Source organism: Pseudophryne corroboree, chromosome 4, assembly GCF_028390025.1.
Source record: "Pseudophryne corroboree isolate aPseCor3 chromosome 4, aPseCor3.hap2, whole genome shotgun sequence".
Classification (NCBI taxonomy): domain Eukaryota; kingdom Metazoa; phylum Chordata; class Amphibia; order Anura; family Myobatrachidae; genus Pseudophryne; species Pseudophryne corroboree.
Window position 1 is genome coordinate 541,112,258 of NC_086447.1, and position 8,469 is coordinate 541,120,726.

The 8,469-nt window shown below is 40.9% G+C and overlaps 1 pseudogene; it reads right to left on the reverse strand.

Annotated features, from left to right (window-relative positions):
- Nucleotides 1-7,979: 7,979 nt before the first annotated feature.
- On the reverse strand, nt 7,980-8,097 carry LOC134913158 (5S ribosomal RNA; annotated as a pseudogene).
- Nucleotides 8,098-8,469: the final 372 nt, after the last annotated feature.

Genomic DNA, 8,469 nt, shown 5'->3' on the forward strand with positions numbered 1-8,469 from the left:
ATTCCAACTGACTAAGGTGCCTATTGATTAATCTTAGCACAATTACTGATAGGTTCTCATAAGCCTAGAATCTATACATGATACGAAATGAGATGCCTGGTGCAAATGGGATGTTCTTAGACCACTAGTGAACTGTACTTGTCTGTAAAATTTGCATCTTATATAAATTGCAGATGCAGCAAATAGACACCAATAGCATAAAAGAGACTCTGTGCTTCAACAATAACCACACATCAATTGGTTTTACACATGTCCATAGTCACAGATGAAACACAATGGAACTTGGCATGAGGAGAAGCCATGGTTACTCAAAAATCATACAGAAAATAAGGAAGGTATTATTCAATTATTATTTTTAAAGTGTCTATACCCAGAAATTGAGCTAAAATGAGTTAGAAAAATGTAACATTGCTTGAAGTTTTACAAAAAAACATGCCAATTACAATGTGTTTTGGGCCACATCATTTTTTTCTAAGCCTTATAAAAACTTTTTGTGTTTAAGATGCAGATTTTCATTTCAGAAGTGAAAGCCTGGAAAACTAGATTGATGATCTCAGTTAAAATCTGACACGATAATAAAATGCATCCTAAAGATCTGCTGTTACTCATAGCACTATATGCTGCTACACTAATGAAACAAATGTACCTCATGAGAAATTAGAACCATCATACGTAAAGCACACATAGCTGATTTATACCTTAACTAACACAAAATTACTTTTACTTTTATAAGCTTTTACACCAGGGCCTAAAATTTGACACCTCTCCTTTTTCAGTCAGGAGGAAAATGCAAATAGTTTTCATAGTCAATTATTTTCTGCTTTCTTTTTCCTACAGTTAAGCAAACTGAATATTTCTAAATCTGTTTTTAGTGTGACTTTAACTCCACACAGAGCCGAAAAGACAGAGAATACGTTGTATTGGATAAAAATAAGAAATAATACTTCATGTGGTTACCATGAAGAATGTTTATCACCTTCTGAAGCTGACAAGTGCAGAAGTTGCCCATAGCAACCATGCATCTTCTAGCAATCATTTATCAAGTACTTTCTATAAAATGATAGGTATACATATGGAGCCACGCTAGTTGTGGCTCCGTCTGTGACTAGGTGCGCACCTATCACCAAGAGCATCCCCGTACCACTAGGTGGAGATGCGCCCCATTCACTAGAATGGAGAGCGTCTTCATCTGTGTGCCCGGATAGAGACGCTCTGAATGGGAGCGTCTCTGTGCACTCCCAGCATGACTAGGTGGACTGATCGCCTAGTCACGCCGGGAGTGCACGCCTGTGCCTCGGTCAGGTGAAATGACCGAGGCTCCATCTGTAAACTGAGTGGTTGCTATGAAAACTTCTCCGTCTGGTTTCCCCCCCCCCCCACAAAATTTTATACATATTCCCCAATAATTAAACTGGGACTTATTTAGACTCAGAGAAAATCAAACTAGAAGGTGCAGTTTTGCTTCCAGGTTGGCAAGCTTATAATGTGCCAATGGATGGTACCACACTTAGGTCGACAATGTCCCGGTCGACCACTATTGCTCGACAGTAACTAGGTTGACATGGTTTCTAGGTCGACAGGTCAAAAGGTCGACATGATTTTTTTACAATTTTTTTCTTTTTTTGAACTTTTTCATACTTAATGATCCACGTGGACTACGATTGGGGATAGTAACTTTGCCCGAAGCATGGGGAGCGAAGTGAGCCATGCGAGGGGACAGGGTGCACTAATTAGGGTTCCCTGTCACTGTACGGTGAAAACGACATAAAAAAACCTCATGTCGACCTTTTGACCTGTCGACCTAGAACATGTCAACCTAGAAACCCTGTTGACCTAGAAACCCTGAGAATACTGGTCGACGTAGACACTGTCGACCTTCCATACCACACCCCCAACGGATGTGGAGTTGCAAGCAGGGCATGACCATGTCTAACTACAAAGCTCAGTATAGTAGACTGCTCAGTACTTTGCTAAACGCACAAGAAGGCAGTATTTCCCTAGTATTTGCATGCCTTACGTTACAATATGGTTTGTCAATGTGCACCCTTTGCCTGGATTTTCTCTAAACCTAAATGAATGAATTACTAACACCAGAAAAAAATTAGAAAAGAAGCAGACATAGGGGGTTATGCAATTAGCTCCAATTTTTCACCTAGGTGAAAAAACTGAGCTTTTCACCATTTTTAGGGTGAACAGGGATTCGCTCTATGCAAATGCAGGGTCGGATTTTCGACTAGTTGAAAAATGCGTCAGGGGCGGAAAACACGTTGATTGGCAAAACCACGTGTTTACCATCAAAAACGCAGGCCATTTTCACAGATTTTGAGGATTTTTCTGCAAATGCTTTTTCACTTAAAAAAAAAAAAAAGGTGAAAAGGCATTGGCGAAAATGCCTTCAAAACGGAACAAAACGGCACACAATTGAATACTCAGTGGAGTGAATTCATTAGCTTCAAAACTATCATAGCTAATTGCAAACCACCCATGAAGGCATTATTTTACATTAACAAAGACTGGGTAAAGTTCTCTTGTTGACATGCAAATGTCTATATAGCCGACATAATATAATGTAGATATAATAGTAACCATGTCAACATTCATCATGTCTACATGGATGACATGTTGATGTAACATTTCTGGCATCCAAGCAGTGAGTTACCTGGTCCAGGTAGCAGCAGCATCTCCATTATCTTCTCTCAGGTTTCAGAGGTCATCTGACCATCACTTTTGGTGGAGTCATCATCTGCGCTCACATTCTGGTAAGTATACTTACTAACCTTAATTCCTAGCCCTAACCCTTCCCTAGTACCTACCCCTAATTTCTTCCCTACCGCGCAGCCATGCCTTAATGCCACAGCCTAATGCTCATCCTCTTCATTTTAAATGATGATCAGAATATTAGATATGTTATGAGGGTGCAGCTCATCATCTATTGCTTCCTTTCATAGAAGTGTCTTTGACTCAGAAATTAGTCTGAAGAGCAACTAGAGCCTTACGGGAAGAATAAGTGGTCATGGTGTTTGATGAGCTTGAGCTTGAGCCATTTCAGAGAGCAGCTATGTGCGGAGCAGTGAACTGAAGAGTCGGGTGGTCATGCAAGGCGGTTTTGATATATGCTGCAGAACTAAAGCAGTGGGGTGAGTGGGTGTGAGATGCTGCAGCCAGGTACCAGATGCCGCCAGGCCTATGCATAGGTGCGGAAGGGGAGGCCATTTTGAGGAGATAGTAGATGTGATAAAGGCACAGGCATGAAGGACCACTGAGAGACTGTGATAATCTTTAAACCACAAGAGGGTGAGTGTTAAACCCCATGCCTTCTGACACCCACACACCGCCCAACTACTGAATTGAGAAGAAAGCCTGGAGGCCTAATACAGATAGTTGCCACAGATTAATCCATGTCCAAAAACAGTGTGGTCAGTAAAGAAACACTTGTTACTTTGACAAATCACTAGAAAGTAGAGATAAGCGATCTGGTTCTCTGAGAACCGGACCCACCCAAACTTTCCAATCTGAGTCCAGCTCTTGGTGTCCTGCCAGACTCCCAAATCAATGCAAAACTTTATCATCCCGCTGCTGGATTCTTGCGGGCTTTTAGATTCTATAAAGGTCCCAGTGATTGGTGCTATTTTCACTCTGGCTCTGGAGATTGCACTGAACTGGGTTGTGGAGCATGGAAATGCTGGCTGCTGTAGGGCTGGTGTATCACTCCAGCGGTGCTCTGTCTGTCGTTAAGTGGTGTATCTGACAAGGGGTGATCTGTCCATAATCCAGATACATCCAGAGGATCTGCCCCAGTGTTAAAACCCAGTATACTGTGTATACATCCAGGGGCTGGTGTGTCCTAGTGTGTCAGTATCAGTCCAGGGGTGCTCTGTCGTTCATCAGGTGGTGTATCTGACAAGAGAAAATATGTCCATAGACATCCATGGGCTCTGCCCCAGTGTTAAAAGATAAAACCCAGTATACTGTGTGTACATCCAGGGGCTGGTGTGTCCGACTCCTATCAGTATCAGTCACAGGATACTCTGTCTGTCATCTGGTGTATCTGACAAGGCATGATCTGAGTGTTCTCTGAAGCTCAACATGGACAAAACTTTACTCATTATCTTTCCCCCAGCCAGAGTAACACCCCCTACCAATATCTCTATCACTGTTGACAACACCATCATCTCCCCCATTCCCCAAACCCACTGATTGGACTTCACTCTTGACTCCTCCCTCTCCTTTGCACCCCACATCCAAGCTCTGGCACAATCCTGTCGGTTCCAGCTATGTAACCTTGCTCGCATTAGGCCATTTCTCACCCAGAATGCAACTAATCTTATTATCCACTCACTGGTCATCCCACGGCTTGACTACTACAATGTTCTCCTCACTGGCCTCTCTCACTCCCATCTTGCTCCCCTCCAATCTGTTCTCAACTCCATAAGCTAGGCTTAATTTCCTCTGCCACCGCTCCACTTCTGCCACTGCCCTTCAAAAAATTCTGCACTGGCTCCCATTTCCCTACAGAATCCTCTTCAAATGCCTCACCCTCACATGCAAGGCCATCTCTAATTCCACTGCTTCCTACATCTCCAACCTCCTCTCCCTTCATACTCCTTCCTGCCCCCTATGGTTGGCCAATGACCGTCGCCTCTTCTGCTTCCCATGCTCGAGTTCAAGATTTTGTCTGTGCTGTACTCCGTCAGTGGAACGTGCTCCCCCACTCCATTAGACTCGCCCCGACCTTGCAAAGCTTCAAATGGGCACTGAAAACTCACCTATTCATCAAAGCATACCCTTCCAATGCATAACCTAGTCCTGAGGCTGCTCCTCTATCCCCCTGCCTCATGCCTTAACCATCTCTGTTTTGCTTACATCCAGCCATCAGGCTACCACCCGCTTGCTTGCACCTCATGTCATCTGTCTGTTGCCCCTTCCCACTGGATTGTTAGCTCCTCAGAGCAGGGCCCTCTTTCCTCTTGTTTTCAAAGCCCTCTTCTGGACATATTTCACTCACAGCTCTCTCCTACTCAGCAACCACCTTTACCCGATTTTCTCCTGCTGGTAAAGGCTCATCTCTATCTATGGCCACCAGCCCCAAGTAGTACGATTATTACTCCCTCGCTACTTACATCTAAGTTGTATTATGTATTGAGAATTGTTGTGCTCTTTGTTACCTGTACGCTATTTTTGTTTTTTATTTACTGTAATTTTAAGTTCTGTCTCCCTGTACTGTTCTATTGTATGCCCTTTGTACGGCGCTGCAAAACACTTGTGGTGCCTTATAAATAAAATATGATAATAATAATCTGTCCACCTATGTGCGATCTGTCCATCCATCCAGGGGCTCTGCCTCAGTGTAAAATTAAAATAATAAAAGCTAAAAAGCCTAAAATATAATTCTGAATATTTTTAGAAAATCCACCGATCACAATCTTACCCTTCATGCCACTAGTCACCATCCTCCAGCATTGAAGGATAATTTGCCTGTGTCCCAATACCTATGGGTTATGAGAATAAACTCTGACAGCAGTAATATGGAAGTACAATTGGCTGAAGTCACCTCACGCTTTGTAGAGCGTGGTTAGAAAACTAGAGTTATATCTCGTTGCCTTGATAAGGCCAGGAATATTTTTGCTGGTTGTAATAGGGGTAAAAAAAAACTAGAGTAGATGAACAGATGGCGTTCACCACCCATTTTGATAATTGTTCTGGACATGTCAATAAGGTGCTGAATAAGCATTGGCCTATTATTAGTTCAGACCCTTCTCTTCCTTTCACGCGTATGAGGCCTCCAATGTTGGCATATCGGAGAGGCCCTAATCTTAAACAAATGTTAATGAGACCGCCGATTTACCCTGATGCCAAATTATCAACTGCACAACTACTACAGCAAAAGCCTGGTAGTTACTCATGTGGTAATTGTACCACTTGTGGATCTATGATGATATGACCTACCTTTACCCATCCCCATACTGGACATAATATTAAGATCAAGTATCACTTACATTGCAGATTAGATCACGTAATCTACATTTTAAAATGTCCGTGTGGACTATACTATATCGGTTTAATGACACGAAGGTTTAGGGACCGTATGGCCAATCATCGGTCCTCTATCCATTCAGCCCTTAACATCGGTGCTACTGATAAGCCTGTTGCCTGTCATTTTTTAGAGGCTAAACATCAGGTAGCTAGCTTAAGATGTAAGCTAATCGATTGGGTACCTCCCCTCACTATAGGAGGGGATCGCACATTTAAGTTAAAACAACGTGAATGTTTCTGGATTAATAAATTGGATACTGTGGCCCCTAGGGGATTGAACAAATCTAACCCACAGTGTATTTTTGTAGTAATATACGTGGAGTTTGGGGTTAATGAATTTTGTTTCTTGTCATGAGCTTATGCATCTGTATATATGCTAACTTGGTGTATTTGTACACTATAAGGCACACATGTATATTTTCTAGCAGGTATTTAAAGGTTGTTGTTTGTTTGTGTTTGTACATATATGAATGTTCTTTATAATATGTGTATTTTGTTAACATATGCGTTTGTTTTTCTGTACTGCAGTCTATCTTTCCAGGTCCCAGATGATAATTATAGTGACCCACGTGGTATAAAACAATTTTTACAATTAGCATCTATGGCAATTACTATTGTTGGCATATATATATTATATGTCCCCTATGGATGTCAGCCGCAGTGTCATATTTTTGTTTTCCTATATTCTTACATCCCCTCAGTGGTTATAATGGTGTATACGATTCTTTTCTATTGTGGAACGCATTTTCTGCCTACCTACTGGTCTGGTGGAACATATGGTCCTTACGGTTCCCGGTTAGGTGGAACGCATGACGTCTCTGGTAAGACGAGACGCTGAGATGTGTGAATCCAGGAGGCCTTCGCTGTGTCTAGAGTGTACTATACCTTTTGAGATAATGGGGCAGATGTATTAATCTGGAGAAGGCATAAGGAAGTGATAAACCAGTGATATGTGCAAGGTGATAAAGGCAGCAGCCAATCAGATCTTAACTGTTAATTTACATATTGGAGCTGATTGGCTGGTGCCTTTATCACCTTGCACATATCACTGGTTTATCACTTCCTTATGCCTTCTCCAGGTTAATACATATGCCCCAGAGTGTAGTGGAGCAAGTACATTTACATTTATAAGTTTTTGGCGCCGACCCCCATTATGTGATACTGTTAGTAAAATTAAACTGCAGTGTTTGATCAATATTTCTGATTCATACACATATTGTGTGACACTGGGTGAAGGTGGTACCACCGTAATATATTTTCGTACTCATACACATATTGTGCGACACTGTTGGTGAAATTAAACAACAGTGTTTGATTACTATTTGTGACTTATGCACATATTGTGTGACTCTGTAGGTGAAAATAAACCATAGTGTTAGATTATTATCTCTGACTGATACACATATTGTGACACTGTAGGTGGTACATTTTTTGTACAAATTGAGGTATGTGCTGTATCCTACTTGATTTGTGTTTGTTGATAGATATGGAAGACTAACAAATAAGAGTTAAGGCATAGACGGCTTAAGTCAGGGTACGTAAAAATCAAAGTAATTTAAAGTGAGAAAGAGACAAAAAACTCTTTTTGGGAGCACTCTTTTGTAATAATAAAGTAAGTGAAATGAATGAAAAATTCTGAATGTGCCAATGATATAACTTAACCTTTAATTGATTCCCCAATAAAATCGGTCATTAATTGTCTTAGAATAATTATATAAAAACTTGATTGCCTTTGTTAACAAATAAGGTTCAAGTTGCAGAACTAACTGCAGGTGAAAATTTGTGAAATGTATTGTGGATCCCTATATTAATGAAAAGGAATCTGATTGACCACTGAGTAGTTTGTAGCTATTTGATATCTTTAACTGACAATCTCTGTTGACAGTAACAGGATATAAAGATGGATCATATGGTAGTATATATGGGATGTTTGTTTCTTGAAAAATTGCCCACGACACCTAGTATTCCCAGGTGGTCTCCCATCCAGGTACTGACCAGGCCTTACCTGCTTAGCTTCTGAGATCGGACGGTATCGGGCGTATTCAGGATAGTTTGGCCGTGGGCAGTTAATTCAAGAATGGGAGAAACACTTCTGCTTTTTCTGCTACTGTATGTAAAATCAAAGAAAAAGTAAAAGTCGGATTAGTAAAAGTCAGATTCACCAATGACCCCAATGATTCATTTAATTTTTTTTAAATCAAACAAATTAAATTAAATTACTAATCAATCCTTCCTTCTACTACATACATACATACTCTACCTCCTTTTGGCCCTTGTTATTGATAAAGATCTGTGTCAGACCATTTTTGCTGATTTTGTTCTTATATTTTTTTTATATTTACTAAAACAGCTACAATCACATGATTTGGCCTTTTTTGTTCCTAGAGTATTATTAAGCCCAGTGACATTCATTTCCAGCCAATTTTGACCACAGTA